The sequence below is a fragment of the Argiope bruennichi genome, chromosome 2 (assembly GCF_947563725.1).
Source record: "Argiope bruennichi chromosome 2, qqArgBrue1.1, whole genome shotgun sequence".
Classification (NCBI taxonomy): domain Eukaryota; kingdom Metazoa; phylum Arthropoda; class Arachnida; order Araneae; family Araneidae; genus Argiope; species Argiope bruennichi.
Window position 1 is genome coordinate 97,850,559 of NC_079152.1, and position 24,637 is coordinate 97,875,195.

The 24,637-nt window shown below is 29.9% G+C and overlaps 1 protein-coding gene across 3 annotated transcripts in view; it reads right to left on the reverse strand.

Annotated features, from left to right (window-relative positions):
* The window catches only part of LOC129989973 (circadian locomoter output cycles protein kaput-like), a 147,931-nt gene that overhangs the window by 86,020 nt on the left and 37,274 nt on the right, over nucleotides 1-24,637 (reverse strand). The window contains exon 1 of one of the 3 annotated variants that reach the window (XM_056098115.1): nucleotides 17,251-17,268. The exons of the other annotated variants lie outside the window; for them this stretch is intronic. The gene's annotated coding sequence lies outside the window, so the exon portion shown is untranslated. Of the gene's footprint in view, nucleotides 1-17,250; nucleotides 17,269-24,637 lie in introns of those variants that run through there. 3 annotated transcript variants of the gene reach the window in all.

The window sequence follows — 24,637 nt, forward strand, 5'->3', positions numbered from 1 at the left end:
TCTTACTGCAGCTCCGCTAAAATAAAGTCATCAATATTCAGATATCTTCCATAAATACAGATCAATAATGATTTGAATAAGGTACATAAACACGAAGAAATAAAAAAAAAATAAGCTAAGTTATTTTTATTCTTTTTTTTAAAGCAAACCTTTCGAAATATTGGAAATTTGAAAGAAAATCCGTTAAAAAAAAAGTTCAGTTAGTTTCACTACCCAATTAATGATCACACACCTATAAGATCCACCTAGACTTCCACTGGAGGGCTGGATGGAACAAGAATTACCAGAATGGGTGAATGGAATTTTCTAGTAGATGTGCAGGGTTTGCATGCATGTATAATATTTCAGAAACTCGTGGCACTCATTGCATATTCATTTTCAGAGACTCATGGAAACTAACATTAATATCTTAGTTTATTTTAACGCGCTTTCTCAGGAAAGAAGGTCGACCCAATTCAGAATGAACAATCTGCAGGATTTTATTCTGTCAAGTTCGGCAACTTTTAATGTTTAGCACCAAAAACGGATCAAGAGCTCACGGCAAAATACTTTCAAACGAATTTTTTTTTAAACATATAGATAATCAAAAATTTCTCGATTAGATTTGCGAGTAATTTCTGATATAATCACTTTCTGCGATTTAATTAAGAATTCCCAAAAAATAACATCTGAATAAATCATCGATGTTATGATTTATTCAGCAAAACAAAGGATTAAGAATAACTTGAAATATACAGTCGAACTTCTGTGCATTGAAAATTCGATGCATAAGAACACATAATGGTTTTTTTTTTTACACTTAAAAAAGCCAATGCAATTAATTTTTAGGATTAAGGTGAAATTAAAAAATTAAGCAACCAAATATTAATTTTAAAGAATATGCAAATAGAAACGATTAAGAAATTGTTAATATTGTGCTAGATAAAATTTAGTATTTTTTTACCTTGACTTAATTTTTCATTTGCTTTCTATATTTTTAAATATTAAGTTGAATTTCTTCTTCATAATTAAAAAAATTCTGTTCAGGGATCACATTTATTACAAGAAATCTACACTATAGTTGATTTTAAAGTAAAAATCCCGCATTAAGTTTGATAAGAAATTATTCGAATAGAAAATAAAAATATATTATTTATAGGCAAGAATTTATTACTTATTTTTTGTAAGGAACTTCTTTGTCTTCATGGAATTTATATTGCAATCAGAATCAGGAATACAATTTTTTTAATGCTTCTTATTAACGAGATGGATGGATGAATAACTTCTTAACGAAAATAATTGTTCGAGATAAATTCGATATATAGAAACCGTTTTTGAAAATACAAAATTCCTAGAAAAATTTCAATGCCCATAGATTTTTCACTTACGGAAATTCGCTGTACGGGTATTCTATTGTTGTTCGTCACGAATTATTAAACAATTCTTTAGAGCGAACATGGTGCATACTAAGTAGTTCAAACTACAATGTATAAATAACTATTGTTTAAAGAATTGGTGCACGAAGAAAGACAAAAAGCAATAAAGAAAGCATTGTATGAATGAAAGTCACTGTCGTTAAAAACTTACGAAGCATATTTATTAGCGTGTAACAATAAAATAGACTAAGATCATGTTATTCAAAATGCATCAAATTCCAAGACTCTGAATTTTTTTTTTTAAAGTCATTGTTAAAAACTTGATGTATAATTTATCTCCTAGAACAACCTTCAATGCACAACTTTTTCCAACGCTAATTATAGAAATTTAATTAAGCTAGTAATCCAGCAAAAAGAAAATAGTTAGGCACCTAAAAAAAGAGAATTATCACAGCAGAAAAGCCTGCCAAATATGAGTTATAAATATACTAAATCACATGTCGTATAGTTGATTTTTTTAAAGAAAACTATGGAGTAAATATTAATTTTCGGGAGATTTTTAACGAAAAATTCTCCTTAATTAGAAGTTTTTCGATAAAAGTGTTTAAGATTGAAATATAAAAAAATGTTTCTCTCTCTGTAATAGAAAAATAATAAAGATTTTGTTCAAAAAATGTTTCATTAGTGCGAAAATTAAGTATATATATATATATATATATATATATATATATATATATATATATATATATATATATATATATATATATATATATATATTCGATATTTCGAACGATTTTCGAAGTTTTAAGTGTGTACATACACCTTAAGTGATTTTATATCTATAATTGCCATGTTTGCCAAATTTTGATTTCAATCGGTTGAGAAAAGCACATCTAAAACGAAAATTCGATTTCAGAATAATAAAAACAGCCAAAAAAACTAGCGAAAGATCACACTATAGGGACAATAAAAGTGTTAAATTCACACCAAAGGTATTTCGTAACTATTGAGCTCAAACGCCATGCAAAAAGTTCTCTGCATCAACTAAAGTCCACATTTTTTTTTTTTTTTACTGAGATTGGGAATAACACTTATTAGAGAGTATGCGATAGTTTTCTGGGAAACACTACCGAAACCTTCACCGTTAACGATTTCGAGAGATATAACGTGTTACTTCATCATCTTCAACATTTAACTCTCGGGGCCGCGGTGCCTGGTGGTAAGGTCTCGGCTCATGAGGCGTCGAGTTTCAGGTTCGAGACCCGATTCCACCGAAGAACCGTCGTGTAAGAGGGTCTGTTGCACGTTAAATCCGTGAAGGCCAAACGTCCTCCCGTTGGTGTAGTGTGGGGTGGTGTGGAGAGGGGGGTGCCAGCTCAGGTGTCGTCCTCGTCATCTGACCACGGTTCAAAATTACGAGGTCCGTCCCAAAATAGCCCTAGTGTTGCTTTACAACGGGACGTTAAAATAACTAAACTCAACTCAACATTTAACTCACTATTAACAAGTTTCCTTCGTACGGAAGTTAACGATTTGAATAAAAACATCCAAAAACTTTGAATTTACATATTTTCTTAAAAAAATGTCCGGAAAGGCTAAAAAAACTGTCTGTGAACTTCATTTAACGAATATCCTTGAATTTGGATTTTGCAGAGAAGATTTGGTCACAAGGACATTTTAGAGTACCGATCAAAAATTGATGAAATTGGTATGAGCTCATCTTGTTTCACAGAAAATGGATACTGATTTGACACTTTCATTAATAGTTTTGCTTGCTATGTTATGTTGCAATTCCCGCAGATATTTTCAGACAATTCGCGGGGAAGAAATTAAATTTTCAACCACATCATACGAAACTTTCAGAATAGGTGTTAATATACCAGTAAAGCATTATATTAAAGGAAATATTTTGAATTTTTGAAAAAGTGAATATTAGTTATAAATACTTTTTAATGGTGCATGGGTCAAGCACAGTTTTTTTCCAGGTAATTTCGAAGTCGTATATACAGAAACTTATAAAAAAAATTCCAGCTGTACATTTTTAAGATTCAGAAAGATCGATAGTACAGGGAACGGAATTTAACTGCTTAGAAGCTAAACGGTGAAGGTTTTTTTTTTTATCACAGTGATGTTTTTTAAATCTGAATTTTCGAACAGTTATACTGAATTGTAGAAAATTTCGAAATACGCTACATAACTTTCCATATTCATAAATTAAGTACGTAATTATGAAATAAATTTTAGTCGCATTATTTTGGCTAACTTTAGGGTTTCTATATTATGCAACTTGAAATGCACTATATGATTAATGGTAAAAAATATTGTGCAAGAAAAAAAATACAAATATATAAAGTAGTTATATGTAAAATGCAACATTAGTAATTTATCATTTGCAGTCAAATTACGCAACGTTGAAATGAAATGCATTGAATTATATCTTCTAATAAGTTAATCTTATGTACCAAAGCTTTGAAAAATGATATTTTTGAATTCCCACCGTTTCTAAAAAGTGTAGCATATATCAATCACTATTTCCTCAATATAATAAATAACAGCTGAAATTTAATAACAAATGTATAAGAAAGGAACATTAAAAATATTTTATTAAAGATTGCTAATTAAATATTCATGTGAACACAATAATTCATCCAGAATATTTCTGGCAAAATGCATCTATAAATCTGGGAATGAGAAACTGCATGGCATTTCCAAGAATATTCTTATAATTCTTTTGAATTTTAACAGACACTATGTAATATAATATTCATTAAATTGTAACAAAGCGGTTTGTTATATATTCAATTTAAAATAAATATTCCTACCAACTTTGTCACTAACAATGAAAACTTTGTCATTTAATCTCATCAGATCCATTTTAATTAGAAAGAACTTGCGTTCGCAAGTCACCATGCAGCTTCGAAACACAGAGTTTAATTTCGATCTTTATTTGAGATGTCGACAATAATTAACTCCAGACAATTTCCTTTTAAAAGAGATGGAAAGGGGGGTTTCAAGTTCCCATTCTGCGAAGTAACTATACATCGAAGGCCATGGCTAATAATGCGTCGTAAGAATGTTATTCTCATTCGTATCTTAATTATGGGATAGAATTTGAATTTTACAGTGGTCCGAAATTACTACTATATTTGCAGGAATCTGCTATAAATGTTTGAGGAGCGTATATATTTCTCATTTTAAAAATTTGGATTAAATACAGATTATTTTTTATACTTTAATCAACAATCACAAATTCATGAGGAATAGAAAATTGGTTATTTTAATACAGCCTGAGTAAAACTTTAAGGCCAGTAAAAATTTGAGAAAATGTAAAATGAAATAAAAGGGATTCATATAATATTAATTATTAAAGTTCATTGATAAGAAATAAATGCGATAAACATAATTTGTAAATACATAATTATGAGAAACATGTGGTTATTTAAAAAGTTAGTATTTCTGCCTGAGTAAAAACTTTAAGGCCACCAGTCATTTTTTAAAAATAAATATAATATAATCGTCTAATTACCATTGCAACTACTAGCTTGTGACAACGCTGCAATTTTCATATTTGTCATACGTTTCTTCGAAGTATTGGTGATCTTTGTGAAGATGGCGAAGGGTAAGAAGTTAACTAACTGATCGTGAAAGAGGACAGATCGAAGCTTTGTCTTCAACAGGAATGAGTAGTCGTGCTATTGCTATAAAGATAGGAAGATCAAAGACTGTAGTCAACAATTTTTTTAAACTGAAAGACAATTATGTTAAAAAGAATAATGGGGGAAGACCTAAAGCTTTGTCCTCGCGTGATGAAAGAAGAGTTTGCCAACTTGCATCTACTGGAAAGTACTCAACCAGGAAACTGATTCCGACGACAGGTTTAAAAGTTTGTCAAAAAACGATTTATAACACAATTAGAAGGTCTGGAAGGTTCACTTATACAGCAAAATTGACTAAGCCTCAGTTACTGCAGAGACACAAAATAGAGCGTTTGAACTTTGGCCAGAAAGTCATGACCTGGGACAACCAATGGATAGAAATTATTTTTTCTGACAAAAAAAAAAAAAAATGGAATTTGGATGGACCAGATGGCTGGAATTTCTACTGGCATGATATAAGAAATGAAAAAGAAATATTCTCCAAGCGCCAATCAGGTGGAGGGTCTGCCATGACTTGGGGCTGTTTTGATTACAATGGTGTGGGCTCAATTGCATTCGACAAATCATCTTTTGCCAAATGCTGAATGTCTTGCTGGAGAAAACTGGAAATATCAGCAAGACAATGCATCGATCCATTCGAGTAACAGCACAAAAAATTGCTTCCAAGTCAACAATGTTGAAACTGTGATATGGCCAGCTAGATCACCTGACCTTAACCCAATCGAAAACCTTTGGGGTGACTTAGCAAGAAGAGTTTATGCAAATGGGGAGACATTTTACATCAACAGAGCTGAAATCTATTATCGAAGATGAATGGTATAAAACAGACCCCACCCTTTGTCAAAAACTCGTTTCATCCATGAAAACAAGAATATTTGAAGTAATTCGAAGAAATGGCTCCTACACAACCTTCTAAGAATTTGTAATTTTTTTTTCTTATATGTTATTTTCTATGTTGGCCTTAAAGTTTTTACTCAGGCTCAAATATTCATCTGTGCGTTCTGTAATATTTTCTAATAATAAAATATTTGCAAATTAATTTTTCTACTTTTTTTTACTTTTATTTAAGCTCAATAATTATTAATCAAATGGTATTTTAATTCCTCAGTTTATATGTTTCCATTTTCTCAAAAATTTTTACTGGCCTTAAAGTTTTTACTCAGACTGTAGCACAAGGTACACCAGCGGGAGTGGTTTACCCAAAATTTCTTGTATACCATCTAATAAAGGATGTTATGTCAATGAACGCCTTACATGGCATTGGCATACAAAAGTTAAGAAATATTAACCTTTGGCATGAATTTAGCATTTTCACTGAATTTATCATGCGATTCGTAGCTAGTGTTTTCAGCGATTAATACCTGGCATGCAATTAATAGCGTTATTTTTACTTACTTTTATCCTTTTCTATTTTTTTTAATTTTCTTTCTCTCAGTACAAAAAATAGAGAAAGCATTCTAATCGTCGAACTTCTCAAACTGTAACATACCCTCACATTTTAGATCTCTCTTAATCCGAAAAACATTTGCTTAATTATGTCTATTCGTCTGTGAACACAATTATTCAAAAACATTGAGCTAGACAGATGGAATTTGGTACAAGATCTTTTATATTTAATCTGGAGATTCTGTCAAATTTTGGATGAAATCTATTCAGAGGAAGTATGATTTTCCGGTTGTCTAAATGTAAGTGAACAATAATTACAAACACAAAGTACTTGAAGGATAAAATTTGATGCAAAAATTTAACCTCTAGAGAGAAAATGGGTATCAAATTTGAAGCGAAAACTCTAAGAGGTTAACCGTCTGTCGATCTCTAATTTCACATGCAAATATATGTAAATACCATCATTCGTAAACGTAATGACTTTAATCAATGAAATTTGGTATGTGATCGTGTGACTACAATTGAAGTTCTATTGTTATATTTTGATTTCAACCGGACGAAAAAGAAGGTGCCTAAAATACATATTCCAATTCGCGGCCTTACCCAAGTTTCACAATTATATGTGGGGAAAGGGGTATAAAGACCTTTATTAGATAATGTGAAAATTTAGGGAAAAACATTTCTGCTGGTTCTTTCGGAACCTCATTTTTATTTTCTAATCCAATGGCAAAATCAGATGTGTTAGAAAGCATTCTTTTTATAATTTGTATCATGAGGATACAAAATTTATTATTTTAACTCTTTGCACTCGGATAGTGTTTCTCATTCACCATTCAATACAGTGCATCATCTTGACGTTTTATTTATTTATTTTTCAATTTTGATTGTTAAAAAAGCTTACAGAATGGTAAGAAGATGCAGATTAATTTTTCAGGAAAATTCGAATTAGAACAATTATGCATATTTATTTTCCAGAGTAGTAACCAAATCTTTGCATTAGATGAATAATTATGCATCGAATGCCTCTTTCGAATCCAAAGGATTAATAATGACAAAAAACATGTAGGAATATTTTACAAAAAGTTCTTTCTACAAAATAAAATATTGCTCTTTATAAATAATGAAATTCCACCATGGAAAAGTTATTACAATATAAAATTTTGCTTCCGGGTTTATCATTTCTTTTTCCACATATTTTAAAATGGGCTCGTTTTAATTGGTTAAAAACGTTACATAAACAAGCATGTTGGAAATGACCCACATTTCCGCCACGAGGCTTATGGATCCTCGATTGAGTTTTCATGAGTGCAGTTCAAAGTCCGAGGTCACCAGATATGGGTACGCTTAAAGCGAAACTAAGAAGTTGGGCTATCATACATTTGGTGTTTTCTTGTTAAAATAATTCAATCCAAAGTGAGACGACATAAACATTTAATATTTACATTTTAAACATTTAAATATAACGGTCGTAGATTGACAGAGGTAACGCTAATGCGTATTTCAAATCTTTAAAACACAAGCCAATAATCAAGGTAGAGTTGAGTTGTTACACAATTTCTAAGTTCAATAACAAATTGCACCACAAGCTAAAGGTTAACAACATTGTTTGGCTGCGGAAACAAATTGCATTAATTCCTTCAAAATATTTTAACCATTCATTAAAAAAAAACTCGTTAAGTGATTTTTTAAGGGCTCATTATTCTTTATGTTTCTAATTTAATATCAAATCAAGAGAAAAATAAATCTGATGAAAGCAGGCTTAAAGACAATAAATGCATCAGTAAACAGTTAATTAAGTATCTTCTTTGTTGGATATTTGGTCGAATCTCAGTGGTAGAACACAAATTAAATATAAAATGTTACAACAATATTATTTAAGATATTTTCAAATCGAAAGAAGTAGCGATTTATTTATTTTTTCCTTCATAAAATTCCTGGTAAGCTTACCTGAACAAGGTGCTATATCTTGCAAAAATTCAATCCTGTTTTTTATTATAACAATTTAAAGCCGTTTTGATTCAGGGAAAAATAAATTTAGTAGATTTCAGTAATCATGAACAAATCCATCTCTATTTTCATTTACACGTGCTGATTTTTTTTTTATCATTTTAATTCATACAAAAGTTGACAATCAAATAGAAATGCTTAAACTTTAAAATTTCAAAAATAGCTTGGAGTACTGATTTAAAAATAATAGCTAATACTAATATTAAATATCGCACAATTATTAAAATAAATTCTGCAGTGCGTATTTAAATACACAAACATTTTATGGACCAAGATTTTTCAATATACTATCATATATAAGATAAAAAAATAATTTAAACATAACATTATCCATAACAAATTTTTCATTCCCTTCAAAAATATTCTACTTGTAATTTTGATGATGCAGTTAAAATAATTTAAACATATCATAAAAATATAATTAATATTCTATGAAGGGTGAAAAACATACGAAATTTGATTTACCTTAAATCACAAAAATAGAAATAGAAAATGTTAGTACATAAAAAGTTTTATTTTAAAAATTGAACATTTCATAAATGTTTTCTTATCTTTCTGTGAACAAATATGCGAAATTCAAAAAATGAAGCAAATTGCTTATAAATGGCATATTCTTAAGAATGGGAATATAAACGATTTAATCGAATAAGTGAGAGTATTAGACAAAGAAAAAGGCATGAATACGGTTGTGACAAAAGAGGTACGAAGATGATTAATCAGTCCAATACACAGCCAAAGTTATACCACTTAGTATGAAGATGTGCTTGAGTACAGCAAATAATGAAGGGGCATAAAAACTAGATATTAGAGAGAGGGAAGCAATATAGAGGAATTATAAAGAAAATATTCAGGTTATGCATACCAACAAAGGAAAAAAAATTATTGGTCCTAATAGTGAAACTTTTTTTTTTTTTTTTTTTTTGCTAATGATAATTAGAATAAAACACCCAGTAATTGTATCTTAATAACTTAACCCTAGATGGATGTGATGCATGTTCTCATTGGGATCACATTCCATATGTTGGATGGTGACTAAGTCACTGCAATGAACCGAATCACTAAGATATCTTGGCATTCACAGAACAACATACAGACAATATTTTCTTTCAGCGCTCTGCATTTGGAATTGCCATTAACTCAAAATTTAACTCGTATTATTTTATTATAATAAATGTTTTTACACGAAAACAGGAATGAATTTTCTGTTTGATCTTTTATTATACAAAAACAGCACAGGCATGGGGAAAAAGAAAAGCTGAACTCCACAAAATTACGAATTGTGCCAAAGATAACATAAAAATATAAATAATCGAACAATAAAATGAATAAATTTATATAAAAAGTGTTTAAGATATTAAAAATATTATAGAATTCTTACCAAGAACGATAAAATTCGATTCCGAAATCTGCGTTTCCATGCAAAAGTGCCAAGTTTGACTATTATATAAAGTAATCAAACCCTCGGAATCAACCGCAACAATCTTGCTTTAGTGGGACAGATGCGTACGGACATTTGCGTACGGGTCATAAAAGGCCAATAAATCATGCGCAGCTCTTTGAAAAAAAGGGGTAGGGAGTGATTAGTCTAGGTTTGCTAAAACATATGTTATCAGTTACCAACAGTATGTGGCGTGAAAATGTATTGGTATTTTAACTAAATTCTGATGCTTAAACACAAGGAAAAATCTTTTGTCCCTATGTGTATATGCTGGCTCTGTACACACCAGGCGGTCTGCCTATCAAATTTGGCAAATATACTTAGGAGGATAGGAATTAGAATTTTAATTAACCAAAAATTAAGGGAAATATTGACTTTTTTCAGTGATAACATTCTAAAAATTTACAGTAAAAAATAGTTTTACTTGCAAATCATATCAATTCTCTGCATTATTCATTCACAGTCAAAATATACTAAATATAGTTCTCAAATGAAAATCAATAAACTTTAGAAGAAAATCTGAAATAGAAATTCTGTTCTAAAAAATTACACCTGAACTTAAAAAAATTGGAATCGTTTGTGATGGTAATAGTTAAGATAAGTGGATCATTTAAATGATCATTTCAGCTAATTAATAGCACATAAGTCAATAAGAGAATTTAACAGTTCATAAATTTCCTACTATTTGAAATTAAATCTGTTCAAAGCTTTTAAATTTCTGGTAATAAAAAAAATCATATACACATGAAATAACTTAACCAGCCTGATATAGTTATAAAAATACATCTTGTCTTATATTTAAAAATCTAGTATTCTCGTTTATATGAAAACTATATCTTTTCATACGTAAATATAAACATAAGATTTTGGCTATAAAACATACGTGCTATCTAAGATCTGTATTCTTTTTACAAAACAAAAAATACGCAAAGACTGATAAACCAATAAAATTAATGAATTTAAAATTTTAAGATAGTTTAGGTTAGAGATAACATTCTTTTTTTGTATTAATATTTTTAAATCCACTGAATTGCATAGTTCTTTCTCCCAAATATACGTGTGTTAAATTCTGTACCTCTACGTGCAATGGTCTATATTTTAAATAGACTGATAGACGCAGATATATACATTCACTTTTATTACTGGAAGAAAATCTTATTTTGTTAATTAAAACTTTTAGATTAAAGTCTTTAATTTTTTATTAACTTTAAACGAAAAATTGAGATACCTGTGAAATTTAAATTATATGCTTCCGTGTTAAAAATCATTTTTTTCATCCCCCCTCCTTTGTACAATACTACCTGATAAACTACAATAACAAACTACCTGATAACATACACACATCCCCCGCTCCTTTGTGTGTACAAAGGAGGGGGGGGATGTGCGTATGTTATCAGGTAGTTTGTTATTTAAGTTCTTAAAACAGTCCTTATTTTATTTTATGAATTAAAAATAAAATTCGGGATATTTTAATGGAACATTACAACTGAAAATGGAATAATAATACGGAAGCAATTGTTGCTATTTTTTTAACTTATCCCGCATGTACTATTTATTTGATTTTTATAATGTTGCAATGTATTGAATATTATTTTAAAATATTCTCAGTGTGATTTCTTTTGTCTTTTGTGACATTGTTACAAATTTAGATAATTTTCTTATTTTTCCATTGATGATGTAAATTTTGAAAGTAGAATGCATAAGAAGCTTGTAAAGACACTTATTTTAAATATTAATTGCAAAATGCATATGCTGGTAAGTTAACATAATATTCTAGTTGGATAAAGAAGTATTTAAAAATGACGAGTCTGATTAAATGACAAATCTAACAGAGTGATTAGTCAAAAAAAAAAAAAAAAAACAAAAACAAAGAAAAATACCATCAGTTCTTAATAATTTTTCGTAATTGTAGAAAGGTATTTAGTTTTATATTTTCATTTAATGACAGAGGGCCCTGCAGTCAAATTTATTCAAGTTATAATCAAGTATCGATTAAATTAATTTTGGAACTTTATTCTAGTAATATTCCCAATTACCATTTACAAGTTATTCGTTATGCTATTTTTTATAATTCTAAAAAATTCGGAGCTTTACAGTTTAAAAAAATATATATTCCCTCCTTTTTTACAATATTGTTTCGAGTATTATAGAAAGTTGTCTTTTGTTTTCGATATTTTGATTAATATTAATTTTGCGTTTTGACTGTGCACTTTTTTTTTATTTGTACAATATTGAAATGGACTTTTTAGAAAGGGACTTGCGACTTCAAGTTTTCAAAATTTACTATTAAAATTGCTGAATAAAAATTAAAATCAATAAAAAAAATTTGGAGAAAAAAAGGGCCTTTGAGATTTGCAATATCTCAGAGCCCTTGGAAGGTTTAAAATGGCCATGAATTCTTCTGAAATTAGAAATAATTGCATTGTTTAAAATATGGGAAAAAACGCATACCTAATCAGTAAACATTTCAATAAAGGTGTAGATGTATATTGTTGAAGAGTGTATTACCAGAACTTCATTCAACACTATTTTTAAAGATTTATTGTATATATAAGAGCAATTTTTAATAAAATTGAAATTTCTGAAAAACATATACTACATATATTAACGTAAAAATCATTTTTCTTAATTCTGTTTTATTTTTTAAAAGTAGATTTGGATTATGGTTTAATAAATAGTACAACTAGAAGAAAATTAAATCTGAATTCAGCTAATATCTCCTACAAATTTTCGGAGATACAAATGATCAGTTGGCAAAATATTAATATACTTCTGAGTTAGTAAGCTGCTTATTTTAAGCACCGTATACTTGCAATATTTCATATACAATATGCAAAGCCATATAATGAACAAATAATTTATCTTTATCAGAGTACAGATTTAAAAAAAAAAAATGTAACATTTAAATTAAATCTACGATGATAAACAGAAATGTTTAAATTTGTAATGGCGTTCTACTCTGGAAACCGATTTTTAAAAAAAACTGAATTATAGCATGGAAACTTAATATCAGTAGTTGGAAGCTTTTCTTACTAATTACGATATTTCAAGAATTGCTTTTGCAAATTTTCTCCTGTTACAAATCATTCCAATACCACTCACCTCATTTAATTGTTCTTCAAACTTAAAAAAAAGTGCTTATATTTAAATAACATATATTTCAGTGTTCGAACTTATTGAATTAAACAAACGAGTCAAGAAGAAATGAAACAAAAACTAATAAAACGTGTAATACAAATTGTTTGTATTTATGTAAAGTAATGCATTTACTAAAATCTAGATTATAGTTTCGTGGTGGATACAGTATTTATAGGAGAAGAAATATCAGTCCTCAACTATTTTTATCATACATTATTGAATAAATACATTGAAAAGCAAAGTTATTCATATAAGATTAAAACGCGTGAGATTGTATTAATGAACGTATCGTTAAGTATTCGAAATTGTGTCAAACATCATGCTAACTCTTGCCAAATATGACACCTTTAGATAACGTTTAAAATGTTCTATACTCTGTTTCACCCTAACTTGGCAGTATTGTAAAAGGTAGAAAATGTGACGCTCCGCGTTGGGAAAGAGTTCCCCATCAATTCCGACTTTAAAATAGTTAAAATGCGCAGAAATTTATCAAATAACATCATAAATTACAGAAATCCTTTTTTTATGAATATGTATTTAAAATTATTCTCAAGTTAGAAGTGCTTATATGATAAGTATTTTGTACATAAAGCGAACGAATAAAATTAAAAGATTGACATAATGAATTCCACTGTGGCTAAAACCGGTCTTCAAGGTCAATATTTGGCGCACTTTTCTTTTACGTCTCCGCCAACTCAACTTCATTCAGTTCGCAACCATTATCATCTTTCGTACTTTTTTATTTTCGCTTTTTTAGCAGCTGATATTTTTGATACTATTAATCGCATTAGTAGTTATTAGTTTTGTTTGGTGAATATTTATTCGATTCGTCATTTCTATTAACTTCTAAAATGTTTGAAAAAGAGAAAGTGTTTTTACCGACTACGCTGTGCACACCTTCAAGACGAGTGAAACCAACAAGAAGGGCAACATGTAAAAACATATTAAATGTTTATTCTCGACTCCGAGAAAACCCTTAAGATTCTATCAATCAAATCGTCGATAAAGTTTCGCATCTTACAGATGTTTCGCAATGAACAGTTTTCCTTTTGAAAAAAGAAATAAAGGCATCCTTTAAGTACCCTTGGAAAGAAGCGACCAGGCTCAGTAGATAAACATTCAGGTCTTGTAAAATATGATGATTTTACATTAATCTGTATTTGACGAAAAATCCGTGCATTTTTTTCGCAGAAATGAGATTCCAACATTAGATAAAGTTTTAAAAGTTGTGAACGATGATACAGATATCTTTTCGAAAAACATTAGCCGAACTACGCTTTACAGAATATTGAAAGATATATTGTTTTCTTTTGAGAAACGGTGAAACGAAATGAAATAACTTTAATGATTTATTAAAATAATGTGTCAATAATATTGAAAAAATAATGAAAATAAGGAAACAATTAATTCTCCGATAAAGTGATAATATGATAAAGTAAATAAATATTTTCTATTTGGCGAAATATTTGCGAGATAAAGTTTCGCCAGCGATCTGCATTTCTAGTAACATTGTACTTTAAAGTAACCCTGTTCCCCTGACGACGACTGCGATTCGGCATGCCTAGAATATACACTACTGCCAAGTTAGGGTGAAACAGAGTATAAGCTCTTCTAGAACTAACCCTTATCAGTAACACAACCGCATTGTAAACGAGACTATTGATTGACAGTTTTATGACTGGTACGCAAACGTCATACAACCTATAATAATACTTCGGCGGTACTATTGAATATCCCGAACAATAAAAATGTATACCTTCAATTAAACATGATGAATTCTTGCCTTTTTTTTTTTTTTAACTCTTAGTATATAGCTCATATTATAAATATCAGCGGATTTTAATATTTCAAAAAATTTAGTCTCGATAGATTTTTTCGAAACTTTTTTTTTATATTGTCAGCTTACCAATGACAAGGTGAATGAATCTATTTTTCAGTAACATCGGATAAATCAGTTTGAAAGAAAAATGATAATATTACCAACAATACTTATATACACATATATAATCTTTTCTCAAAATTTTTTAATTTGTTTTTAAAAATATAACTTTGTTTTTTCTTTTCTCTTTATTTATTTATTTTGTATTTACCTACTCATTTCATTTAATCCAAAATTCGTCATCCAAGTAAGGTTCAGGCTAAAGTTAATTATCGGATTATCGTTTAGTAAAATGTAGTAAAGTGAATTTGTAATTATTATACTTAACGAAAAAAAAATAATAATAATTTTCTTAAAAGTAGGGAGAAAAAAACTCATGCAAAAAGGTTGTCAACCACACAGATATTTTTAAAAAGCCAACAACCTTAAAACAAATTCATAACTCAAAGAAAAATGATGAGTATAACTAATGTCGATGAATCACAATCTTTATTCTATTCCGATGATTATGTCTGTACCAAAAAAAAAAAACCAATCCAAGAAAAATTGAAGTATAATATATAATGTATGCTTGCTGATTACTTATCTCTTGCTTTTGGCATTTTGCTTAATAAATAGAAGTAAGCAAGTCACTTTTTAAAAAGAATCTTGTGCAACATTTCTGAATTCAGCTCAAACATAGCCTTAAAATAAATACACCATTCCACAGTGCAGTTTATTAAATCCGACTACATTGATAATATTAGTGCGATAGAGAAATATAATTAAAAAAAAGGGGGGGGAGGGAATCGCATACTTAATAGTTTTTATTATTATTTATTTTTTACTTTTGGTGAATGAGTTTGGGAATTTTTTGGGGAGGGAAGTCATCTATTTAAAATGTCAATTTTCATAAAATATTTCATAGATCTTTTAGTAAAATATCTTTCACAAAGTAACACGAATGAAGTTATTCAGTTTTAACAGATTTATTACATGTACACTGTTCCAAAATTTTTCAAAGATAAATCATTAAAAGAAAAAAATATTTCGCCTTGAAATGTGAGGACATAAAACTTCCACCGTAGAATAGTACAGCTATCCAAACAACGAATATGAACAAATAATTCATATACTTACACAATTTTTGTGCAAGTCCTTCCAAAATTATATTTGATATAGATGAGCATCAAAGTTTGTTCGGACAACTTCAAGCAATGCGAAATTGACACATTAATAAATGAAATCGGATTGTATTTGTATTTATATTCAGCTATCAGCCGTTATACATATTAAATAAGGTAAAAATTATGCAATATTTGCTTTCACGGTAAATTGAGCTTTAGCGAATTAGCGAATAACTAGAAGAGCTAAGTGATGAGCATTTGAAGCATCCTACCACAATGCTCGTTTTTCTCACACTGATATAATCTGAATAGTATTTTGCAACAATTACGCAATGATCTCAAAATGGAACAAATATTAGCTTGGAGAATAAAACAGGCTGATAAAGCAAGTGCAAGCTGTACGTAATATCTCAACTCTCGATTGCCTTCAGCTTTCAACGTGCCGTCGTACATCAGCAATCATTAGTTTCTTCACGTGTCTCTCCTTGGTCTATTATTGGTGGAGTAAACACCTGACTCACTGACGTAAAAACTTCCCTTGACTCCTTTTCAAGTAAGGGTTGCTATCGTGGTTTCCGTTCTCGCTATTTGGCGATAGAAAAACGCTATTTCAAAAGGCGATCGCTGAATTAAAGAATCACGGCCTTGAATGGCTAATGCTTCGTTTACAATTCAGCTTAACAATGAACACCGAGTTAAAACAAGGAAACGAAAATGTTATTCAATCTTACTCACAGCAACAGCAGCTGAACTCGTTTTATTTGGGATTTTTTTTTTTATCTTAGTGTACGAGAGTTCCGAAGTTTTGTGCCAATTGACACAATCCTACAGTACGATTATTTGGATAGTAAATAATTAAAAATTTCATATTCTACGAAAAAAGAATAATTTTGTTTTTATGATCAAAAGAAAACAGTTTTCAAATATTATCAACCTTGAAGTATAAGAAAAAATTCACCAGATCCTATATATCAAGACATTTTTCCTAGGTTAAAAATTTCCGTCCGATATATTTGCTTCCATTAAAAAGATACTAGAAGTATCTTTTTAGACTTTTAAACAAGCTTTTAAGCATGTAAATAATCAGTAAAAGTAGCAATAGCTAAAAAAAATAGATGCCTATTTTAGAGATAAGGTATCGCGCTTTCAAAGTGGGAAAGACTATATTGTATTTTAATTCCTAAACACAAAATGTATAATTAATCATTCTTTGTTATATTCGAATTAAAATTAGTTTATTGTCCAAGATATAAAACTGTATGAAGTTTGAATATTAAAAACTTACCTAATTAACAGGAGCAGACTGTTTTTGCAACTACAGAAATATAATTATAAAATTCCTAAAAAGTTATAAAACATTACTTCACGGAAAAAGGCAGTTCAAACAAACACAATACAATGATTTATGCATTTTAAATTAATGACTAAAAGTAAAGAAGTCGTCTTATCTAGTTTATCAGCTAAAACAGAATGACGAAGAAACTGAAGGTCACTGAGAGATACAAGTTGTTATCGAATGCTAATATTTTGCTTGCTGAATATTCCTCGCCAAATAACCATACTACGTCATATGTTGAAGTGGAAGATAATACGTTAATCGATTTCCATACTATTCCGAAAATACCATTCCATTTAAGAAGCAACATTTCTACATTCAAGGTCACGGAATGCAAAAAGTACGAAAATAAAAAGTTCGTGACAACATAAAAGATTGATGTTTTATTGTGATTCATTCATAAATTTTTTTCCCAACACACACTACCAACTTCCAGTAGCGGTTTTCCGCACGGGCGGTGGAGGTAGTTGTCTTATGCCTCGAAATCTATGGTGGGGTAGGGGTAGGGGGGGGATAATGCTAAACTGACCGCACATTTTCTTGTTAATAGTCTCTTTTAGTCTGGTTAACGCAATTTTCTCCCTTTACTTTTTCTTAAAAAAAGAAAGAAAGAAAATGAATAAAAATGAGCCAAATGAAATGTCGCTGGGAATAAAACACCGACGGAATTGGGTCACTTAGATCACGAAAGAATTTCAAAAACCGTGGTATTCAGGAGGGGGGGGGGTCTCTCTAAGATAAAAATGACAAAAAAAAAAACTGCTTTTATTAAATCAACAATCAGCAGATCTAAAATAATAAGGAAAAAAAATTAATTGACAACCCTGCCGCAACCACTCGTACGATTTTGTCACTTTCTGCTTCACATCGAAGCTCAAGATCCCTAGATAAGACATCAATGATGGCTTATGTCCCCTACAACAGCATTTTGAAATGCAGCCATCATCCTTAAAAACCGGACCGATTATGTCAGTTTTATTTGACAATTTTGGAAGCATAGCATCAATCAGTACGCTCTATGTTTATTGTGCAAGAATGCTTTACAATATAATTTTCATTTGTTACAAATTTAATGTTAATTAATGTGCACGCTTGCACCTCCCTCTAAAATTAATTTAACTTAGTTTATTATCCAGCATTAGCATTTCTGTCATTTTCTTTAAAAAAAATTTATTTTAACAAAAACATGCAGGATTATTTAAAAAAGAAAAAAAACATGTCATACCAGTTATAAAAATATAAAATTTCCCACTCAGTAGTCCTCTTTTTATAATATATTAAAATTCATAAAACTCAAGCCCATATTTACTTACTCGCATAGTGATGAATATATATATTAAAAACAATGTTGCTATTTAAAAAAAAAAATTCGAACTCGAGATCTTGACATATATCAACGTTTCGACTACTTTGAGTCCATAAAACACAGTTTGGAAATTATAGTTAAAGTTTGTGAACGCGGTAGCTCAAAAACGCGTTGAATAAATATTTGGTGTGTAGTTTATACATCAGATTTGTAGGTTAAATTTGTAGGCTACGATAATCTTAAATTTTGTACAAAATCCACTGACATGAAGTCTGTCTAACTATCCGAGCACAAATGAACAAGATAAGTTCAAAACGTAAATAGCTATATCAATATTTGGTACAGAAGTTTACAATCTAAAGTTAGATGCTCATCGAATTTTGAATTAAAGCCATCAAAGAATTGACCGTCTCTTGTTTTGCATATATGTAAACGCAATAATTTAAAAACACAACGACTTGGATAAATATAATTTGGTGTGCGATTTTGATTCTGAAACTGTAGTTCTATGTTAAATTTTGATTTCAATCTACTGAAAAAAGCGGGGAGGGGGGGGGGATACAAAATGCACATTTGGTTCTTTCCCTGTATTACGAAGCTCGAAACGCATGTGCAGGTGTCTGAAAATAAAAATCTAAGCACTTGTGGCGTTTATGGTCTTGCCCAAAGCCCACGATTTTATGGTGGTGAGGGGACACTTATATATAACATTATCCTATATCTGACAATTCTGAGTTGCACGCGTGGGGGGGGGTCTTATTTTTCCTACGGCGTCAAAATGCTTCGGCGGCAAACTCTTTTCTAAAATTATACAAGTTCAGAAAACTCCATTAAGTTCTCTCCTTCCTACATTGTCTTCTACTTCGTACGATAAACTTGATCACCACAGCTTGGCCAAAGAAGACAATATATAAAAACCGGATATATATGAAATTCAAGATTCAGTGATACAGAATCCTTTACTAAAATGACATAGCATATAAACTGTTCATAAAAAGTATACTCTCTATACAAAAAAAGTAGAAATAACAGCTATAGATTCATTAAATAACAAATAGAAATTGCCTTTAAATTGTATAACAATATTAGAAATAAGCATGAATTTAAAATCTCAAATTTGGTTCATGTCACTTTTCTTGTCATCAATAGAGTTTATCCGAGGGAGGGGGAGGTCTCGAAATATTTAAGCGCCTTTGATCTCAATGTTGTCACAATTCGCCACTGCCTCCATTCATTTTGCGACTTTTTTTTTTTTTTTCCCCTCCAAAGCAATTTTTCTAAGTACGAAGAAGTCACAAGTAGATGGCAGCTTTTTTTTATGTGTTAAGAAAATATGGAAAAATTTACAAAATAAACTAACTGTTCATTTAGTATGTAAATACAAAAATTCATACGCATTTTTTTTATGGAGGAGGAAATATAATTGTTAGAAGAATATTGTCACGAAGACACAAAAAAATAACAAGTCACAAAGTAACACAATATCAAGTTTATTCGCTTTAAGCCACTCCTAATAAGCAGGTTGAAAAAAAAAAAAAGAAAAAAAAGATGATCCCACTGCTTGTGGAACACCAAATTTATATAGAAGTTTACAGAAAGTTCTAGAAGCTTCTATTATATTAACCAATGAATAACAATAAATTTACATTAACAAATGAATAGCAATAAATTTACATTAAAGTCGAACATTAAATGCAATGTCGCGTGGCTGAGGTTTGAATCGCGGACCTCGCGCTTCGAAAGCTCGTGCTTTATTTCTCAGCCACTCGAACTATGTACAGAACTTCCTTTTTGAGACAATATTATCAATCATAGCTTTTATCTTCAGACAATTATGTCCAATTTGATTTAACAATTGTAATTTATTAAGCGACATTATTGCATAAAAATTATATATATATATATATTTGCTCAGAAATATATTTTAAAATAAAAAAAAACAACATAAAAGCTGTTTAGTGAGAATTTGTGTTTCTTTCACACTAAACAAAATCTTTTCTTTCACACTAAACAAAATCTATATTACAAACAATGTCCAATTTATGATTTTCAATATTTGAAATAAGATTTGAGAATAATTTCAGAGAAAAGAAATCGACTTGCATTAACAAAAATAGTTGCCACGATTCCAATTTATACAGAAATATGCCCCAAAATTATCCTAAAAGAGCTATAAATTTATTATATTCAATTACAACTTTATCTATTTTGCTTCGATGCATATATTTTACGCATACGAATACCATGAAATATTCAACGTAGGAAAGCAAAAAAAAAACCTGTTTTATTTATTAACCGACACGAGGTAATGAAAATGTTTTGTTTTAATTAAATGCCACTGTTGCTGTCTGTCAATGAAATAGGGCATCCATTACTTAAAGATCCATTTATCTTACAACGTCAAGATCTTTTCGTGAATGACACCGACTTTCATGAACGATTTATTATCAAACCAACAGAGCGACATTGAATTTATAATTATATGAATATAATCCTTTCGATGCCAGGCAAATTATCTTTCTACATAAATGTTAAGCTAGTAATAGCTAGTTGAATTCAAAGCAAATAATTATTGCTATCAGTTTTTGGAATTATTTAATAGATTCATTTGTAAACAAAACAAATTCTAGTTAAACGAAACATAATTCTACTTTCCGATTGTTCAATTGAATTGTGCCTTTTTATGGATAAAAAAACTCAACAGTAATTCTATTGGTTTAAGTTATTGAGATATCTATCAGAAACATCCCTCTAAGTTTAAACCGGGATATGATACCGAATTAAAAAGTAGTAGGTCGGTTTTCGTGTTTAGATAAAAAGTTATTAATCTCAAGGAAAATTTTAAGTTGTATAGGTATTTTTGATAACAGCAATGAGCTATAAAACTTATTTATAGCTTAATTAGTTAAAGAGTAAATTTTTATTAAATGCCAGTTTCCAAATTTTTTAATGACGTAGAAATTTCAGATTTGAACTCACATACTTGATATATAGAAGAAATATATGGTAAAAATTTAGTAACTAAATAAGCATCTTTTGAAAAAAAACTGAGGGGGTTTTTTTTGTGAAGGAAATGCCTGCAAGCAATTTATCAATCAGAATTTGAGGACAGAAAAACGAATTCCTATTCTAAAAATGATGCCACATGATTTAAAATATCATAATGGTTGATTTTTTTTTAAAAAAAAGTGGTGAAAATTAAATTTTTAGTTAACATTTTGTCTCAATTATTAATCCTGCATTCATTTTCCGAAGATTATTACGTTTGCTAGTCTTACTTTTTAATGATTTTCAATTATCAATCACCACAAAGATTTTTTATTCTTCAATTTTAATTTTCACATTTTTATAAATAGAAAAATACAGCATAATATCAAAATACGATACAACATTTTTAGAATATGTTCGCCCCCTCCACGGTCCTCAAATATCGAAGTATTTCAGAGGCCTTTTTCAGCAACCATGCTTTGTCCAACTAAATCAACTATTTTTATTGTAGATATTGACCTGAAATGTTGACCAGTTATTCCCTTCTATATATCAAGTCTGTACATATAATTCCAAAAAATTTGCTTACGTTTGAAAAAAATTCGAAATTAGTACTTTTTAAAAATTTAATCCAGATTTAACCAAGAGAGTTAAAAGTAGCGCAGGTATCTTTACATGTAATTCAAAATTTTTCCTCTAAAATTAATAACTCACAGCGAAAAACCGGTGTTAAAACTTCTTTCTGAATTCCTCATCCGGTAACATATGCGGTGCAAATTTAAAGGCTTATTTCGAACAGTCAGATCAATTACATTTAGCCAATAAAATTGCAGCAATGTAACTTTTTCTGCTTTATATTTTTGGTGTCAATTCGATTGGTCTCCAAAGCCGCATAAAGCAAAATCATTAAGCTGTCTACGGGAAGATATTTCGCCATCTCATTAGAGTCCTCTCATGATTAATATTCTTTGCATTTCCGAAGTTATTATAACTCTGACTGCATAATGTTGTTTTTAAAAATCCAATTAATTCTCAAATATCATTTTCAAATAGTCAATATGGCCAAACCAAAGAAAATTAGTATACATTTATATCAAATTTTTCGACGAATTAAAAACCTAGATTTAATTCTTTAATACAAACTAAACTAAAGTATCTTAGTTCATTTAACCATAAATCAAATTATTTTTTCATTTAATAAGCAGAGTTAATTTTTCTCAAATTAGACTCAAATCAAAAATTTTTATTAGACAATTGCTAGAAAAAAAAATGGCTTTACGAAAGTAAGAAAGCCTGTGTTTTGTTTGAAAAGAAAATTTCAGAAGAACAAATGGACGAATGGTCGTATTATTTACCACTTTGATTGAAAAGAAATCACGCAGAACTAACTGAATGACAGAAAATACATCCTCCTATCAGAAAAACTAAATCAGATAAACCTGGATATTTTTAATATGACTGGCACTGCTTCAAAATGAGTAGCAGTTCTCAAAAGAAACAGTAGGGAGTTGGACGGAGTTAGTTGCCAATGGAAAACCAGGGTAAGCGGTACGGTATTTTGTTTTCTAAATTCCATTCATTTGTTGGAATTGCAGCTTTCTTCTTCTAGATGAGAACCTTCACCTTCATTCTAGACGTATCTTCTCCTGCCACTAGGGCCGCGATGGCCTGGTGGTAAGGTCTCGGCTCATGAGGCGTCGAGTTTCAGGTTCGAGACCCGATTCCACCGAAGAACCGTCGTGTAAGAGGGTCTGTTGCACGTTAAATCCGTGAAGGCCAAACGTCCTCCCGTTGGTGTAGTGTGGTGTGGTGTGGAGAGGGGGGTGCCAGCTCAGGTGTCGTCCTCGTCATCTGACCGGTGTTCAAAATTACGAGGTCCGTCCCAAAATAGCCCTAGTGTTGCTTTACAACGGGACGATAATATAAACTAAACTTCTCCTGCCACTTCCAACTTGTCGCGGGAAATAAAATTTGGTAACTTCGGATTGCACGTTGAAGAACACACGCATTATTTTGATAAACGCATTGTCAAACATGCAAATTCAGCAAAGACTAAGTTAAATACGGTTATTGTAGTAAAAGATGTGGTGTTAGAATTATTTTCGGCAAGTGTAAATTTACGACATTTTTTACTAAAACAGAATCAAAATTTGGAAAAAAGTATTAAAGAAAGATCTTAATATTAAAAACGTGTCATGATTTTTCGATTAACATCATTAAAATAAGTGATGACATTCAGGATTACTATTATTAATGAATCGAAGTTTTAAATTACGTTTGTATGAGCATATTTAGGTTGTTTTCCACAAGTTTTCAAAAATAAATTTCGACAAAAATTAATTTTTCATCTTTGAATTAATGCACTATGACCGATATCGTATATTGGGAAACATGAGATGTGTAAAATGTCCTTTGTATACGAGATGGGCGACGTTTTAAGTAACAGTAGAAATTATAATTTTACGTAATATGACAAAAAATACTGTTCAACTTTTGGAACCTGTTCTAACAATAAAGGGTTGGATGAAAAATCTTGGTGTTTTTGTTACGATTGCACAGTACAAAGTCGGTCACACATTAATAATTTGCACTTAAAGAAACGATTATGATTTTTACAATATACGAATAATGCGCTTATATCAGGAGCATCTCTATAAAGAAAGATTTACTTTCCAACAAATTGTTATTGAATTAAAGGAGACAACTTATTTGTGAAAAAAAAATGACAAAAAAAAAGCCGACTTAAAATAGTTCTCAATAAGGGATAAATTTAAGCGTCGTTTCAAATATTCTTAACACGCCTGCAATAAAAAGAAATGAAAAGAATTTAATGAATACTAACTGAAGCGTCTCTTGGAGATCCCCTAAATGGCGTTTAAGTCTAAAAATATAAGCATAAAAAATTCTGCCACGTCATTTTATATAAAATGGACTAAAACTTAAAAATATTCTTAAAAACGATTTAAAGTTTTTTTTTTTCATTCTACTCCTGAATTTGATAATGATTGAGTAGATAAGAATCAACTGAATTTGAAAATCATG